Source organism: Mustela erminea, chromosome 20 (genome assembly GCF_009829155.1).
Source record: "Mustela erminea isolate mMusErm1 chromosome 20, mMusErm1.Pri, whole genome shotgun sequence".
NCBI classification, from domain to species: domain Eukaryota; kingdom Metazoa; phylum Chordata; class Mammalia; order Carnivora; family Mustelidae; genus Mustela; species Mustela erminea.
In genome coordinates, this window is record NC_045633.1 from 6,749,676 (window position 1) to 6,768,375 (window position 18,700).

The window sequence follows — 18,700 nt, forward strand, 5'->3', positions numbered from 1 at the left end:
TGGGAGAAGATATTTGCAAATGACAGTACAGACAAAAGGTTGATATCCAGGATCTATAATGAACTCCTCAAACTCAACACACACAAAACAGACAATCATATCCAAAAATGGGCAGAAGATATGGACAGACACTTCTCCAATAAAGACATACAAATGGCTATCAGACACATGAAAAAATGTTCATCATCACTAGCCATCAGGGAGATTCAAATTAAAACTACATTGAGATATCACCTTACACCAGTTAGAATGGCCAAAATTAGCAAGACAGGAAACAACATGTGTTGGTGGGGATGTGGAGAAAGGGGAACCCTCTTACACTGTTGGTGGGAATGCAAGTTGCTGCAGCCTCTTTGGAGAACAGTGTGGAGATTCCTCAAGAAATTAAAAATAGATCTTCCCTATGACCCTGCCATTGCACTCCTGGGTATTTACCCCAAAGATACAGATGTAGTGAAAAGAAGGGCCATCTGTACCCCAATGTTTATAGCAGCAATGGCCACGGTCACCAAACTGTGGAAAGAACCAAGATGCCCTTCAACAGATGAATGGATAAGGAAGATGTGGTCCATATACACTATGGAGTATGGCTCCATCAGAAAGGATGAATACCCAACTTTTGTAGCAACATGGACGGGACTGGAAGAGATTATGCTGAGTGAAATCAGTCAAGCAGAGAGAGTCTATTATCATATGGTTTCACTTATTTGTGGAGCATAACAAAAAGCATGGAGGACATGGGGAGTTAGAGAGAATGGGGTTGGGGTAGATTGGAAGGGGAGGTGAATCATGAGAGACTATGGACTCCGAAAAACAATCTGAGGGGTTTGAAGTGGAGGGTGGGTGGGAGGTCGGGGTACCAGGTGGTGGGTATTATAGAGGGCACGGATTGCATGGAGCACTGGGTGTGGTGAAAAAATAATGATACTGTTATGCTGAAAATAAATAAATTAAAAAAAAAAAACTATTCAAGGCATTCCTCGCTTATCATCACAGTCAGTTCCAGGAGTGAGTTTTGCATGAAAGGATTAATGATATTCTGTATGATCTAAACCCTTTTGCTTGGATCAAACCTAGGATGCTTTGCATCCTAGGTGGAATGATTATTCTTTTTACTGCTATTATCTTTTAATGCTTAGTCCTCACATGGACATGTAAATCCTTCCAACAACTAATGGATCAAGAAGTTGCAAGCAGAAACGACTCCTACTTCTACATAAACAAAAAGGGGGAATGTAATATAACTGTCCCTGAGAATAATAAAGTGCTTAAAATAGAAGTGATGAGAAACTGTACTGGTCACGCAAGCATGCTTAATGATGACCGTGAGAAAAACACGTCCTAGCAGCAGGCCTCTGGTGAAAGGATGATACAGGTCCTTGAAGCTGAGCAGCTGGGGGTGCTCTACCCACTCAGGGTAGGACATGGCCTGCTTCCCTTTTTCGTTGCCTCCCCTGCCCCAGAGAAAGCCTCCTGTTAGAATAGTCCCTGTAAGTGCACTTGCTCAACTACAAATTCCCTGCTGCTTGGTCAGGCACCCCCTACTCTTCTGTTTGTTTACCTGTAAGACTTGTGATCAGCGTATGACTCATACTCCTTCTTGCTTACCTGCAAGACCTATGACTAATATATAACCTTCTTCTTCTCGTTTGTTCGTTGTTCTAGCTCATAAACACGGAGCTAGGGACTAGGGAGTTCTTCAAGCTGACAGTCCTTTCAACTGTTGTGGACCTGCTGCCCCCCTCTTACAGCTGACTTGTTTGTGCCTCATTCTTCTCCTGTGCGCTGGTGGGAAATGGCAGCAAAGAAAGACACACAGAGCAGGGGCACTGAAAGAGAGATGGACACCGAGATGCTCAGATCCCCACACGGGGAAACAGGGACCCAGAGACAGAAAGAACAGAGCTGAGGCCTGAGAAGGCAGTGGGGGAGGGAGGGTTTGGGGGGGCAAAAGAGTCTCCCTAGGAGATCCACATTCTTCTCAGTTTTGTGTTCTTTCTACTCAACTACTTCCCTGATAGAGAATGACATAAGAAAAAATGTCCCTCTGGAAGAAACCTGTGCCCAAATTCTTGAGGGCCAGATAAGCAGCACTTGTTTGGGATTTCTTGCATTAGCAATTCTAAGAATAACCATTGCGGCACTCACAATAATGCATATTTGATTTCCCCCATGCTCGCCCTCACAGAGTATAATGTTTCTATACAGTTAGTTTTTTTGTGATTCCTTTGTTTCAAATACTTTCTTGCTGTCCCTGTTAAGAGTTTATCTTTGAATTATCATAGCGGCAATGATGAGCGAAATGTCAACCTAGAGAGGCCAAATGATTTACTCCCATCACTCAGCAATGCCATGGCTGTAGCCCGTTACCCTAGTGGTTCTCCACCAGACAGGGCACTTCCCCTGACAGGGGCCCTTTGGAAATGTGGGAAGCGCCTGGGGCTGTCATAGTGACCAAGGGAGCACCACTGACAGCTGGAGGAGCCAACTGCACAAGCCATCTGCAACGTTCACAATTTCTGCGGGCCCAGATGCCTCTAGTGACACACTGAGAAATACCACATAAGGCCCAATGAAGCCACAGAGAGATGTTCTGGGGAAACCGAGGCTGGGCTCAAGGGTTATTTCCATCCAGAGAAGATATTCAATTAATAAAAAAAAACTTATTTTACATATATAACAGACAAGTAACATATATGAATTTATTCTTATTCTAAAGAGAGTAGACAAAAACTGTCACATTTATCTTCTCTATATCAAATTTGAATCCCAGCCTTACTCCATCAGCCAGGCAGGAATACTCGATTCCGGCCATTGTCAGACCTTCCTCTCACTCTCCAGGACGAGCAAAAGGCCTCAAAGTTAGAAAGAGCAGAATACTCTGGGAGCCGTTTTGCTTTCTGAAGGCAGGCAGGTCTACTCTGATGGGTCCTGCTTGGCCATGGGAGCCCCAAAGAATGTGAAGCCCAGTGTCTAAGAATACCTCTTGTGGGTGCACCTTAACAATCCACAGAGATCCTGACACCCCAAAGTTTAGTAGGGAGCTGGTCTCACATCCCAACGTCTCACAGAACCTGCCCACCTTCCTAGACTCAGGATTCCCTAAGGCATCTTTTCCTGCCTTATAACATCTCTGATATTACGAGGCATCTCATTAATGCTGGTATCATCGCATAGCTTTTGGTCAATGACATTCAAGACCTTTGTATCATTTCCTGTGCATGGCCAAATTTGGTTCTTACTCCAGGTGGCATGACTGGACACTCAGAACTCCCTGACCTTTCCGTCAACAAACCACTGAGGACCACCGAGGGAGGACAATGAATGTTAGTTCTTATGTGAAAACATTTTACTGCAACATCCTGATAAGATCAAGAAAATGTCAGCAGCAAAATTTGCAGGATTTTCTTAGGAAAAAAAAAAAGATTGTACTTGTTTATTTACTTGAGAGAGAGAGAGAGTGAAAGCGAAGAGGGAGAGTGAGAGGGTGAAGTTGACTCCCTGCTGAGATGAGAGCCTCATGTGGGGCTCGATCCCAGGACCCTGAGATTATGACCTGAGCCAAAGGCAGACGCTTCAGTGACTGAGCCACCCAGGTGCCCTTCAGAATTGTCTTTCCTTTTTTTAATGTAATATTTCATTTATTTAATTCACTGAAACAGGTGAGCAAGCAGGGTGAGTTAAAGGCAGAGAGAGAGGGAGAGGTAGGTCCCAGAGGAGCGGGGGAGCCGGATGCGGGGCCCAACCCATCACCCTGGGATCACAACACAAGCCAAGGCAAACACCCAAGCCACGGAGCCGCCCAGGCTCCCTGCCCTATAGAATTTTCTTAAAAGAAAACCCCAGGGACACTGCTGGGAGGATTCTTCTGGGAAATGCCACCTCACCACCACTGAACAGCACAGAGGCTGACGCTGTGTGGATAAAGCAGACACTGGCCACCACAGACGACTCAGAGTTGAAAACGGATTCAGAGGCATTACACTTTGAATGTGAAGAGGTTTGAGGACTACTCTCAAGAATTTCTTTTGCTTACATCTTCTTTTTCATATGTCCATAAGACTGATATGTGTTGAAATCTAGGTCTCAAAGGGACTGGCAGACTCCTCTCATGAGTCTGAAATTGAAAGTTGAAGTGACCTTCATAGCTTAATGGGTAGTGTGGTCTTTTCCTTAGTCACTAAGGAGATAAGGTACAAAGACAAGGAGACAGGGACGTAAGGAGAAGGAAACACAGATGAGGACTTCGGTACCCGATCCGGACACACAATGCCCAGCCGGACCCTCACCCGCTGAGAGCGAGCTGCTAAAGGCTGGAAAAATGAGATGTCACGGAAGGAGGAATTCCAGCCTTTGCCCATGGTCTGCAATTCCCAGGTCTGGGCCTTGAGCCCCTGCCCAAAGTCCCCAGGTATTGCCGAATGAAGAGTGAAAAGATGGAGCCTTGAGCTCCAGCACGGCAAGTCCTTGGCAAGGAACGCAGCGGAGGAAGGACCCGTCTAGCCAGTGGCCTCAGAGACCCTGGCTGGACATCACCTCACGGCTCATACCTTCCCTCATTACTCATCCATTTGGAACAAGACGGCTCCTCTCTGGGCCTCTCAGAATTAAGTCTGGGTGAGCAGAAGGGGCACAGGAGTTGGAGAGGACCCCCAAAGACCTGCTTACACTTCTCACTCCCACATGTATGAGTCATGTGCTTGTCAACACCCTGCATAATCTCACTGGTCCTGGCTTCCCTCTCCCTCCCTCCCTTCCGTCTTCCCTCCCTCCTTTTCTCCATTCCTTCCCCCGTTTTTTTTGCTCTTTTTCTTTTCTTCTCCCTCCCTCCCTCCCTGCTTCCATTCTTCCTTAAACAAATACCATACACCAAACACTGTCCTAAGCGCTCCACAAAATGATCTCATTTAATCCTCAGAACCACCTGTGAGGCAGACACTATTTTCACCGTCCTCATTTACAGACTGGAAACCTGAGGCCCAGGGTGTAAGCAACACAGCTGGGTTCACATAGCCAGTAGGAGGCTGAGCAAGGATTCAGACCCAGACAGCCTGGCCCCAGAGTCTGCTGTCACTGCCCTCCTAGACTCTGCTACACAGTCACAATTGTCAGCCAAAACTAAGAACCATCTCTGGGTCTTGTGATGCTTAAATAACAGAAGTTAAGTCCCTGGCAAACAGTACGGCTGTAAGAAATGACAGTCATCACCTTCAATCTCCAGGATGCTGGTCTTTCAATTCACACACAGAATAAAAATACCTTCTACTTGTATTGTTCTACAGGTTTGGGAAAAGGTTCACCTAAATTACCCTCCTTGGTTCTTAGAACAGTCCTAGGATACACTGTTTTTCTTTTCTTTTCTTTTTTGAAAGATTTTATTTATTTGTCAGACAGAGAGACACTGAGAGAGCATAAGCAGGGGGAATGGTAGCAGAGGGAGAAGCAGGCCCCCTGCCGAGCAAGGAACCCTTGGCAGGGCTGGATCCTAGGACACTGGGACCATGACCTGAGCTGAAGCACACACTTATTAACCGACTGAGCCACTGAGATGTCCCAGTACACTGTTTTTCTTCTAATAATGTTAGCATAGAGTACTTAGCATGTCCCAGGCTTTTTTCTGTGTGCCTTATGAATGCATTTAATCCTAAACTCAGTCCTGTAGCTCAGTGAGGTATTATTATTATCTCTATATTACTGGCACAGAGAGGTTAAGTAATGTGCCCAGAATCACAGAGCTAGTAAGTAGTGGTGCTGGGATGAAACTCAGAGAGTCTGGTTTCAGACTCTGAGCTCTCTGACCTTCTCCTCTAGGGGTGTCTGTGTAGAAGGCAACTGCGGCTCACAAACCCTGTGATGAGTAAGAGTCAGTAAGTGCCAGAGCCAGAACTCAAGCCCTGGCCTGTCTGTCACCAGTGTTCCCAAAAGGTGATTTCTCTGACTCTGTTGCCTTGTACATCTTGTACATCTGTACATCTGAGCGATGTCCCATCAGGACATCGCCTTGAGTTGGGGCTTAGAAGACATAGGCTCTAGACCTGCCAATAAAATAACTGGTCAACAGCAGGGAGACCTTGAAGAAATCACTTTGCCTCCAACCTTTATCTAAAAATTAGGGAGTCATGCTCACTCGATCTTTAATGTCTTCTAATTCTAAGCAACTGTTTTCCAGGAAGAATTCCAATTCTGTCTGAAGGAAAGAAATGTAGCACGTTTCTTATACCTCAATGTCAATCCCACCCACACCCCTGAGGGAAACTCTGGAAAATGCTTCTTTTTACCTGATATAAATCCTACAGGTACCATGAAGTATACCTCAAATGCACAGCAGCCAGAAACAGCCATTTCTCTTGAGGTCTCCCAAGCTTCTAGTCCCTTTCCCTCACCTTTACTGGTAAGAACTGTGCGCATGTTACTCTGTGCTCCTGCAATACCGAGTTTGTGCCTCTAGATTAACAATTCCTACACTCACGGACAGCAGGAGCATGTGTGCCTGTGCTTGTGTATGTGTGTGTGTGTCCCAGTAGCTCCTTAAGGGCGCAGACTATACTCCATTCATTTTCCTATGCTTGGACAGTTATGTTACGTGGACCATATACATAAGTGCCAATATCTGACCATTTTTTGACCTACACAAATGACAATTTAATATGGTACAACCTAAGAGATGTTCATTAAATATAAGCATATTTCCTACTGTGCAACAGGTGCATTCCTGAGAAAACTTGTGCTCTACAAGAGGGGCCAGTAAGCTTCCCTATAAGGGGGCCACATGGTCAATGCTTTAGACTTCACATGCTATAGATTCTCTGTCCTAAGGATTCCACTTTGCCATTGTTGTATCAAAGCAGCCCTAAACAATCTGTCAATGAATGAGCATGGCTGTGTTCCAGTAAAACCCCATTTGAAAAAAACAGGCTGAGGGCACCTGGGTGGCTCAGCTGGATAAGTGTCTGACTTCGGTTCAGATCATGATATGGGGGTCCTAGGATCAAGCCATGGGTTGTGCTCCCTGCTCCATGGGGAGTCTGCTCCAGCTTCTCCCTCTGCCCTCCCTGCTTCTTGTGCTCTAACTCTCTAATAAATTAATAAAGTCTTTAAAAATTAAAATTTTTAAATGGACTCATGAAGAAACAGAAAACCTTCATGGTCCTATAACAAGTAAAGAAATGGAATTAGTCATTTAAAACTTCCTACGAAGGGGCACCTGGGTGGCTCAGTGGGTTAAGCCTCTACCTTCGCTTAGGTCATGATCCCAGGGTCCTGGGATTGAGCCCCACATCGGGCTCTCTGCTCAGCGGGGAGTCTGCTCCCCCACCCCTCTGCCTGCCTCTTTGCCTACTTATGATCTCTGTCTGTCAAATAAACAAATAAAATCTTTAAAAAAACCCACAACTTCTATCAAGAAATGGTCAGGACCAGATAGCTACACTGGTGTATTCTACCAAACATTTCAAGAAAAATGAATACCCATGTGTAGATTCATGTATCTTCCACCAACACTCAAAAAACTGAACAATTCCACCATCAAAGGGTTCTTCCTGATTTACTATTAGAATTATATCTACCCATTCCCCACTATTCTCATTCCCTGGCAACTGCTGAGCTCTGCATTTCTGAATACTGTTATTTCAAATTGTTATAGAAATGGAATTACAAAGTATGGAACCTTTTTTCACTCAGCATAATTATCTGGACAGCCATCCAAGTTGCTGCATATAGATCAATACCGTATTCTTTTCTATTGCTGAGTATTCTATTTCTTCTAAGTTGTCTAATTTTTTTTAGCATACAGTTGTTCATAGTATATATGCCCTTGTTAATTTATTAAAGGCTACAGGGTCTGTAGTGATAAAAAAAAAAAGATACCATTATTTCTTCATAATCACTTTCAGAAAATAAAGGAGAAATGAAGACTTGCCAACAACTTTTATGAGGCCTCTATTACCCTGATAAAAAAAGCAAGCAAGGAGATCACAGGAAAAAGAATAATCTACAGATCAATCTCTCTTAAGAAGACAGCTGCAGAAATCATCGAAAATTCCTAGCAAGTTGAATCCAGCCGTATATTAAAAGGATTATATATCATGAGCAAGGAGACTATATGCCAGGAACACAAGGCTGGTTTAATATCTGGAAATCAAGTATTAGAAGACACCACATAAACAGAACAATGCAGAAAAAACATATGATCAACTGAAGAGTCAGAGAAAAGCATCTGACAGACTTCAACACCCCTTTCTGATAAATTTTAATAACTGGGAACAGTTCAAGCTGATAAGAGGATCTAAAAGAAACCAAACCAAAATAAAAACAAAAAAAAAACAAAAACAAAAAAACAAAGAAAGAAAGACCCACCACAGACACAAACAAACAAACAAAAAATCGCCAGGAAGGTCCTACTTAAAAGGGAAAGACTGAATCTTTTCCACCTAAGATGGGTAACAAGAGGAGGTTCAGTCTCACCCCTTCTTTTCAACATTGCACTAGAGGTTCCAGCTAGGGAAATTGGGCAAGAAATGTAAAATAAGAGAGGGCAACACTGGAAAGGAAGAAGTAAAACTGTGCCCATGTGCAGATGACATGATTGTGCATATACAAAAATCTTGCACATAAGAAATTCAGGAAAGGAACCACTAAAAAAATTTTCTCGCAAATAAGAAATCACTAAAAACCTATTAGCATGAATAAATGAGCTCGGTGAGTTTGCAGGATATGAGATCAATATACAAAAATCCATTACATTTCAACAGACTAGCAACAAACAGTTCAAAAATGAAAATGCAGAAAACAATTCCATATACAGTATCGTCAATGTATCACTTAGGAATACAGGTAACAAAGGAATTGCAAAACCAAAAACCATTGTTGAAAGAAATGAAAGAACTAAATAAGCAGAACGATATCCCACATCTGGATATGGATCCAAAGACTAATATTGTTCTAATGGCAACACATTCCAAATTGATCTACTTGTGTAATCAATTCGATCCTTACCGGACAGAGTGGAATGCCAAAAGGTAGCTAAGTGGAGATAAAGGGAAGAGAAAGAAAGTCCTGGCTGGAATGATAAAGAAGCAACTTCCATAATCACACAGGGCAAAAGACAATAAGCAATTTAAGTATTACATACATTACATACAATCTATTGCGACCTGAACAATAAACTGTGTACAATTCTCATTCCAAGATCTAGAATCATTCTTCTCAATTAAACTTTTTGTTATAATCATAAAATTCAGAGTTAACTTTCAGGGTACACAATCTGAGATCACTGTCAGAATTGAGTGGGCCCTCCTTGATAATTATAGTCAGTATATGTTGCTAAACTGCCAGACAGACCTATTTCTTCATAGCGCCGGATGGTATTTTTAGTTCATTTCTATCCAGGAATGTGGTACCCAAGTAGAGGCAGTCACATGGGTGATAAGATCATCACCATCTACGTGATTCTCTTGCTGCCAAAGAACTGATATAGCTGAAAGGAACTGTGTATTTCATCTCACTCATTCAGCTTGTACTGAATGCTAGGCACGATGCCACACACAGGGCTAGGTGCCAGGAGATAGCAGAACTCCGACTCTCGCACCAGCCCAGAAACTTGTAAACTGTTTATCATCTAATATCATCTAATTCAGTGGTTCCCAACCAGGGTGATTTTATGTCCAAGGCATATCTGGCAATGTCTAGGGACACCATTGGTCACAGTGAGGGAAATACTATTGGCATCTACTGAGTCAAGGCCAGGGAAGCTTCTAGACATTCCGCGATGCACAGGACAACTTCCACAATAAGAATTATCCAGCCCAGAATGCCAAGACTATACCTACTGGGACACTTGATCTAACTTCATCTCCCCATTTTTTCAGAAGAAGAAACTGGAGCCAATGTCAGTGATATACCCAAGATCATCAGTTCCTCAGCAGGGTCTAGATGTGCTAGTACCACTCTGTGTGCAAGAGATCTTCAGTTTCCCTTTATTGAACTGAAATTGAAGACTAATCTTTCCACGTTTGTCTTTTCCTTAAAGCAATGAGTCCTGCAGTGGCATCCTGGTGGAAAGCAGCTTTAGACAGCAACAGAAAAGTAGTCACCTTTGATCTGCATGTTTCACTGCAAGAGATGGGCTCTAGACTGAGTGACACAGGTGCCTTGGCATGGTTGCATATGGCTTCTGATTTTATTTGAGAGGAAGGATGCTGTGAAGAAAAGCATGGACTCAAGAAGTTCCATTTATTCTCTCTTTTTCTTATTCATTCACAGAAAACAACAGCAGCATACCGACCTCCTACTGTGTGCCAATCACTGAGCTAGACACCGGACACATGAGGATGAATTAAAAGTATGTGTTCTCTCCTTTCAACAGCCTGCGGTAAACAGGAGACACACACATAAACAAGGCATTACAGCGTGTTGAGAGAGAAGCACTAGAGGTGGCAAGTGCAGGATGGAATAGGCATGTGCCAGTCAGAGCTGCAGGCTGCAAGCAACAGAAAACAATTGTGGCTTATTTAAGCAGGAAAGAAATTTACTGGACATATCCCAGGGAATTCACAGAAGCACCAGAGAGCCTGAAGAACAAGGCTCAGGAAACAGGCAGAAAGACAGAGGCTCAGTGCAGCTAGTACTCCAGTTCAAAACGACCATGGTGAACACTCTGCAGCCCTGCTCAGGGACCACTGGCCATCTCAGGTAAACAGCACTACCCCAGCACTGATGCTGTAAGCTGCACTGGACTCCTCTTTTCCCATGGCCCTGCAGCCAGTAGCTATGACAGGATGGCTTCTCTCACTCTTTGTCTTGCCAGATCCCAGCAAAGTCTTTGGATTCAGTAATTCTAGCTTATTAATTCAGCTTTTAAAAAATTATGTTCAGGGGCGCCTGGGTGGCTCAGTGGGTTAGGCCGCTGCCTTCGGCTCAGGTCATGATCTCAGGGTCCTGGGATCGAGTCCCACATCGGGCTCTCTGCTCAGCAGGGAGCCTGCTTCCCTCTCTCTCTCTCTGCCTGCCTCTCTGTCTACTTGTGATCTCTCTCTGTCAAATAAATAAATAAAATCTTTAAAAAAAAAATTATGTTCAGGGGCGCCTGGGTGGCTCAGTGGGTTAAAGCCTCTGCCTTCGGCTCAGGTCATGATCTCAGGGTCCTGGGATTGAGCCCCGCATCAGGCTCTCTGCTCAGCGGGGAGCCTGCTTCCTTCTCTCTCTCTGCCTACCTCTCTGCCTGCTTGTGATCTCTCTCTGTCAAATAAATAAATAAAATTTAAAAAAAATTATGTTCATTTACCCATGTAGAGTACATCATTAGTTTTTGATATAGTGTCCAATGATTCATTAGTTGTGTAAAACACCCAGTGCTCCACAGATCAGTGGAACAGAGTAGAAAGCCTAGATATGGACCCACAACTCTATGGTCAACTGATCTTTGACAAAGCAGGAAAAAATATCCAGTGGAAAAAAGACAGTCTCTTCAATAAATGGTGCTGGGAAAATTGGGTAGCTATATATAGAAGAATGAACCTAGACCATTCTCTTACACCATACATAAAGATAAACTCAAAATGGATAAAAGACCTCAGCAGGAGGCAGGAATCAATCAAAATCCTTGAGGATAACATAGGCTGTAGCCTCTTCGACATCAGGCACAGCAACTTCTCTCAAGACATGTCTCCCAAGGCAAAGGAAACAGAAGTAAAAATGAACTTTTGAGACTTCATCAAAATCAAAAGCTTCTGCACAGCAAAGGAAACAGTCAACAAAACAAAGAGGTAATCCAGGAATGGGAGAAGATATTACCAAATGACACTACAGACAATGGGCTGATCTCCAAGATCTATAAAGAACTCCTTGGGGACACCTGGGTGGCCCAGTGGGTTAAGCCTCTGCCTTTGGCTCAGGTCATGATCCCAGGGTCCTGGGATTGAGCCCCACATTGGCTCTCTGCTCAGCAGGGAGCCTGATTCCTCCCTCTCTCTCTGCCTACCTCTCTGCCTACTTGTGATCTCTCTCTGTCAAATAAATAGATAAAATCTTAAAAAAAAAAAACTCCACAAACTCAACACTCAAAAAACAGATAATCAGGTTTAAAAATGTGCAGAAGACATGAACAGATACTTCTCCAAAGAAGATATACAAATGGCTAACAGACACATGAAAAAATGTTCATCATCACTAGCCAGCAGGGAGATTCAACTTGCTGCCACATTAAGATAACACCTTACACCAGTTAGAATGGCCAAAATTAACAAGACAGTAAACAACATGTGTTGGAGAGGACGTGGAGAAAGGGGATCCCTTGTACATTGTTGGTGGGAATTCAGCTTGGTGCACCCACAGTAGAAAACAGTGTGGAGATTCCTTAAGAAACTAAAAATAGAGCTTCCCTATGACCCTGCAATTGCACTACTGGGTATTTATTCCAGAGATACAGACGTAGGGAAAAGAAGGGCCATCTCTACCCCAGTGTTCACAGCAGTAATAGCCACAGTCGCCAAACTGTGGAAAGAGCCAAGAAGCCCTTCAACAGATGAATGGATAAAGAAGATATGGTCCATATATACAATGGAGTCTATGCCTCCATCAGAAAGGATGAATACCCAACTTTTGTAGCAACATGGACGGGACTGGAAGAGATTATGCTGAGTGAAATAAGTCAAGCAGAGAGAGTCTATTATCACATGGTTCCTCTTACTTGTGGAGCATAAGCAACAACAAAGGACACTGGGTGAAGGACAGCCGAGTGGGCTGGGCGAAATCGGAGGTGGAGAAGAACCATGAGAGACTGTGGACTCAGAAACAATTTGAGGGTTTTGGAGGGGAGGTGGGGAGGGGGTTAGGAGAGCCTGGTGGTGGGTATTAAGGAGGGCACGTATTGCATGGAGCACTGGGTGTTGTGCAAGAACAATGAATCTTGGAACACTGAAAAAGAAACAAACAAACCACCTAGTGCTCATCACAACACATGCCCCCCTTAGTACCCATCACCCCATGACCCCATCTCCCTACCCAACTCTGATCCCAAACCCTCAGTTTGTTTCCTGGGGTCCAAAGATTCAGTTATTCTAGATCACTCACCCTCAGTCTAGCTGTAAGGCACGCTGGGAAACTGAGCATCTCACCTGGTGAGTTTCTACAGTTGGAGACCCACTTTGTCTCCCACCACCAAAACTCCTACAGTAAGGGGAAGCCCTCTTTCCAGGTTTTGCTCTAAAGTCACCTTCTCAGTGAGACCACTCTATTTAAAACTCTAATGCCTCCTTCCCCTAGCACTTGTCATCACCCTTCTATGCTACATTTTCCCCCCATGGCTCTTGCCACCATCTCATTATTTACATGCTCATCTATCTCTCCCTACCCAAATGTGAGCTCCAGAAGGAAGGATGCATGTCTGCTTTATTCACTGCTGTGTCCCCAATTCCAGGAACACAGTAGGCTCTCAATAAACACTCAAATGAAGGAAGGAAGGAATTCTTCAGACACAGGGAGACCAAAGATCCTGAGAATCCAAACTTGCAAAAAATTCTCACTATAAAAAGCCAATGGGAAAGACACAGAACATAACGTAGCCTGGAAATAAATCAGACAGAGTTCCCTAAGGGAAAGGATACTTCAGCTGAGTCTTCAGAAAAGGCAATGCAGACAACCAAAATTAGGAAAGAAAGACTGAAGCAGTTAGGTGGATTCTAAGAATGTGTTGTTTTATATTTCACACAGTCATGGATGCTCCCTAGCCAAGCTCCTGCATCTTTTCTGTATGGAAGAGGTTGGACCAGAGCAGCACCAGCCTTGACTGCGAAAAGCCAAGGTCAGAACGTGGAGGTAGAAGACATCTCACCAAAAGCATCCAAGAGTGAGTCCTTTATAGAATAGAGTGGTAGATTCCAAGGAACACCTGGAGCCTTGAACAAAAAGGTGTAACTCTGAACGTTTTTCCCAAGGAAGGCAGTCAGACCAGTGATAAAATCAAGAATGAACAAAAAGGTGTAACTCTGAACGTTTTTCCCAAGGAAGGCAGTCAGACCGGTGATAAAATCAAGAATGAACAAAAAGGTGTAACTGAACGTTTTTCCCAAGGAAGGCAGTCAGACCGGTGATAAAATCAAGAATGAACAAAAAGGTGTAACTCTGAACGTTTTTCCCAAGGAAGGCAGTCAGACCAGTGATAAAATCAAGAATGAACAAACCTCAAAGGCAAATAAGTTTTTCTCCAGTTTAAAGGTGTTTGTGTTACTACCGGATAGCTTTTTTTTTTTTTTTTTAAGTGATCACGCTGCCACAGAACTTTTTGTAATGCATCAAAATTCGTAGGCTGGGAAGGCCAGGACGAAAAGAGTAGGTGGCAGGGTTATTACTTGACGTTCAATTCAGTAAACAGAATTCATCCTTCTACAGAGTCCTTTATATGAAATACTGCCAGTGGCTGGCTATATGGCCCAATGAGATGGAGTTTGAATGACTTGAGTTATTGGCTTTCAGACTGAATGCACGTTTATGAATACGCTGACTTCCCCCTGCACTACATGAAGTGATGTACAGCTATTCTCCACATACTTTCTGACACCATCACTCTCCTCTCTGGCTTTGGCTTATTCCCAGAGTGTCAGGATGACACTAAGTGACAATGGCTGTCGTATTCCCACTACACAGGGAACCGCTCTTGCTTCTTTCAGTGGATCCCTTCAGAAGGCCCTTCACAAGGTGTTGGGCGGACGCAAGAGAAACGAGGGAGCTGAGAAGGACGAGCTCCCAATGACCACGCAGAGGATCGACTCCTCCGTCAAATACCGCCGACTGGTCACAACTACTGGACAGTTTCCCAGGTCCTCGGGATGCGAATGGGACCGAAAGGCGAGCCTGGCACCTTGTGCCTCACCTCATCTCCTTATGACATTCAAATAAATACTAATCAAAAGGTGATTTACATCTCTGCTGCAGTGATTGCTCAAAATGCCAAGGGAAAAAGACCACCTTAGTGCACAGCAAAACTCAAAACTCCTCTCCCCAGGCTGTCTCTGTTCTCATCATTCCGTAGCCCCTAAGACTAGTGCATAAATCAAACCCTAACAGTCTTTTTCTCATTTCCCTATTCTATGTCAGCTCTCTGGCTTCTTCCAGTTTTCCTTTTCTACCATCACCCAGATACTGTGTGAGAAAAGAGAATAGTAAGCAAGGTGGGCTTGGGCAGAAACAGATGGCACAGATTTACAATTTAGATTTTCTTTTATAACCCATCATTATTCCTCCTTCAAGGAGTGCCCATTCTGAGCAAGGCTGTGTTTTAGTCAAACCAAGGGTGTAAAGTATTATGTTATCACCTGTGTGGTGATAAATAAGCCTTAGCATTCGTCCAAAAAAAAAAAAAGAAAAAAGAAAGAAAGAATCTAACAGTGAACAAAGAAGATTTAATTACCTCAAATGTGATCCAGGAATAGCTCCTTTGTGAGGGTGGGGAAAACAGACGTGCTTTTTCCTAATTCCTTTAGCCAATGGCCAGTTCTTTAAAATCAACCTAGGAGTCAAGACAACAGTTTTTAAGACACACATATCAACACGTTTCATTTCTCAGCATACAGTTAAATGGTACTAAGGACACTACCGTTGTACAGCCATCAACACTGTACATCTCCACAATTTTCCTATCTTCCCAAACTGAAACTCTTGTCCTCATGAAACAATGCCTTGTTCTCTCCCCCTTCTGGTCCCCAGTAAGCACCTTACTACTTTCTCTCTCTCTTATCTAAATTACTCTAGGCATGTCATAAATGGAATCAGACAGTATGTGCTCTTTTCTAATTGGCTTATTTCACTTTGTGTAGTGTCCTCAAGGTCTATCCATGTGGTACCATGGGTCAGCATTCCCTTCCTTGTTAAGACTATAGAATCCTCCATAACAGAGGTATACTACCTCTGTTTATCCATTCATCCCCTGATGGACACACAGGATGCTTCCACCTTTTGTCTATTAAGAATAATGCTACTATGGGGGCACCTGGGTGGCTCAGTGGGTTAGGCCGCTGCCTTCGGCTCGGGTCATGATCTCAGGGTCCTGGGATCGAGTCCCGCATCGGGCTCTCTGCTCAGCAGGGAGCCTGCTTCCTCCTCTCTCTCTGTCTCTCTCTCTCTCTCTGCCTGCCTCTCTGCCTACTTGTAATCTCTGTCTGTCAAATAAAATAAATAAAATATTAAAAGAAAAAAAAAGAATAATGCTATTATGAACACAGGGGTATTCAGGCCACCATTTTGTTAGTTTGTGTCCAAACTTCTTCTTGTTGTTTTTTTGTTTGTTTGTTTCTTTTAAGATTTTGTCTATTTCTTTACAGAGAGGAAGCACGAACATGGGAAAAGGCAGAGGAGAGAGAACGGGAATCCCAAGCAGACTCCCCACTGTGCACGGGGCCAACGTGGAGCTCTATCCTATGACTTCGAGATCATGACGTGAGCCAAAGTCAAGAGTTGGATACTTCGCCCACTGGGCCAGCCAGGCGCCCCTCCAAACTTCAAGCTGATTAAGAGACCATGGGTACCCATCAAAGGAGAAATGGACAAATGGGGCACATCCATACAGTGGAACCCCAGGTGCAGAATGAAGTACTGATGGTGTCACCACACGGATGAATTGGGAAAACACTACACTAGGTGAAAGAAACCAGTCACAAAAAGGTCACATATCAAGTGATTTCAGTTATTTGAAATATCCCAAATAGGTCATCCACAGAGACAGAAAGTAGACGATGGGATGGCGGGGACTGGAGGGAGGGGACACGGGGAGAAAACTGCTTAATGAGCACAGGGTTTCTTGTCAAAGATGTTCTGGAGCTAGTTAGAGGTGATGGTCACAAAACCCTGTGAATGTACTAAATGCCACTGAATTAGTCACTTTATTTTTTCATTAACTACCTTTCATTCCAGTGTAGTGAACATGCAGCCCTCTATTAGTTCCAGGTGTACAGCACAGTGATTCAACAGTTCTGTACATCACTCGCTGCTGCCCACGGTAAGTGTCCTCTTAATCCCCTTCAGCTGTTTCTCCCATCCTCCCAGCCACATTTTGCTGCTGCTGTATTGTACTAAGATCGCACAGTCCAGTGTGGGAGCCACTAGCACATGGGGCTGCCGAGCGCTCCACATGTGGTTCGTCCAAGCCAAGAAATGCGTCAGTGTCAAATACACACTGGAGTTCAATGGCATAGTATGACCAACTGATGCAAAATATCTCATTAATACTTTCATACTGATTACATGTTCAAAAGGCAATATTTTGAATAAACTGAGTTAAAGAAAACAATAGTAAAAACAAATCCATAGGGGCGCCTGGGTGGTTCAGTAGCTTAAGCCTCTGCCTTTGGCCCAGGTCATGATCTCAGGATCCTGGCAACTCTGCTCATTGGGGAGCCTGCTTCCCTCACTCTCTCTGCTGCCTCTCTGCCTACTTGTGATCTCTCTCTGTGTCTAATACGTAAATAAAATCTTTAAAAATACATAAACAAACAAGAATAAAAAATAAATAAATAATAAATTTCATCCATTTTATTATACTGTGTTTGGGCGGTACAGGAAAATTTTAAATTACACATGTGGCTCAAATCATATTTCTCCAGGCAGGGTCAGTTGAAGGTCTAAGTTAGTCTTGGGGTAGAGGCAGGGTAATGGTCAGAGCTTCTCTGACTTCCAGGAGTCCCTCTTTCCATAGTGGGTGGGTCAGACTGAGCACAGAATTAAGTGGGGGTCACTGCAGAGGAGCAAGGAGAGAAGAGCGGGTGGGTGAATGGAGGACAGGAGAGCATCACCCTGGCCATGAACTGGGACCAGGACCAGAGGGCACAGCAAGCCACACCTGAAGTGCTTCAGACTTGTGCTCTTCTCCCTTGCAGTGTTCCAAAGGAGACGCCCCTTGGATGGGGTGACACTTGAATCCTAGGGTTCATGACCGAGAACAAGACTTTGAAGGCCATGGGGAGATCCTTATCTGATCCACAGCTCCTCTTGGTCACTGCAGGGATCACTTCCCAAAACAGACACCCAAGGACCACACCCCTGCTGGCACCCACAGAAGCTCTAGGAGTTGATACCATCGCATTGTGGGGCAGGCAGCCCAATGATGACAGACAGTGCCCATCCACAACTCATGGGAGCGGGGCTCAGAGCCAGATTTCATTTCACTTAGGAAAATGAAGAAATGTGAGTTTTCTGCACCCTAACACTGTGAAGCAAATTCATGCCTGTGTCACACATAATCTGTGGCTAAGGCCGCTAGTCTTCAAACATTCAGAGCATCTGAAGCACAAGGTCTGTGGGCTTTTCTGCATCTGGCTGCCTCCAGGTCTTCACTCCCATAGACTCCACCCTGAAGCACCAGGACCCATAGGCTTCCCAGATGGGTTCATCTTCTTGAGAACATACTAAGAATTTCCAGGGGCCAGAAGCCAAAAGATCTAATAATGCAAAAGCCACCAACTCCAAACCTGTGCACTGGGAAGGATCTATAGGGAAAATAGTCCAACTGCTTCATTCTAGCTGGAAGAAAGTACCGCCTAGGTGGGAAGTGTGCAGGGAGGACTTGGTCAAGGTCATACACTGGTGGTCAGGTCTCTAACTGGAAGGCACCCCTTTTCCCTCTCCTGGACATCTCAGATGTCACGGCAGCTGGCTCCTCAACACTGTCAACCTCACATCTTTCCCTTTCCAGGTAAACCAGACACTTTGCAAC

The 18,700-nt window shown here is 44.2% G+C and overlaps 1 long non-coding RNA gene across 2 annotated transcripts in view; it reads left to right on the forward strand.

Annotated features, from left to right (window-relative positions):
• LOC116580558 overlaps window positions 1-16,397 on the forward strand; it is a 51,098-nt gene extending 34,701 nt beyond the window's left edge. Inside the window, exons 2-4 of one of the 2 annotated variants that reach the window (XR_004281712.1) lie at window positions 13,708-13,843; window positions 14,641-14,906; window positions 16,314-16,397. This is a non-coding gene — a long non-coding RNA (uncharacterized LOC116580558). Of the gene's footprint in view, window positions 1-13,707; window positions 13,844-14,640; window positions 15,072-16,313 lie in introns of those variants that run through there. The other variant, XR_004281711.1, reaches the window with a different exon arrangement.
• Window positions 16,398-18,700: the final 2,303 nt, after the last annotated feature.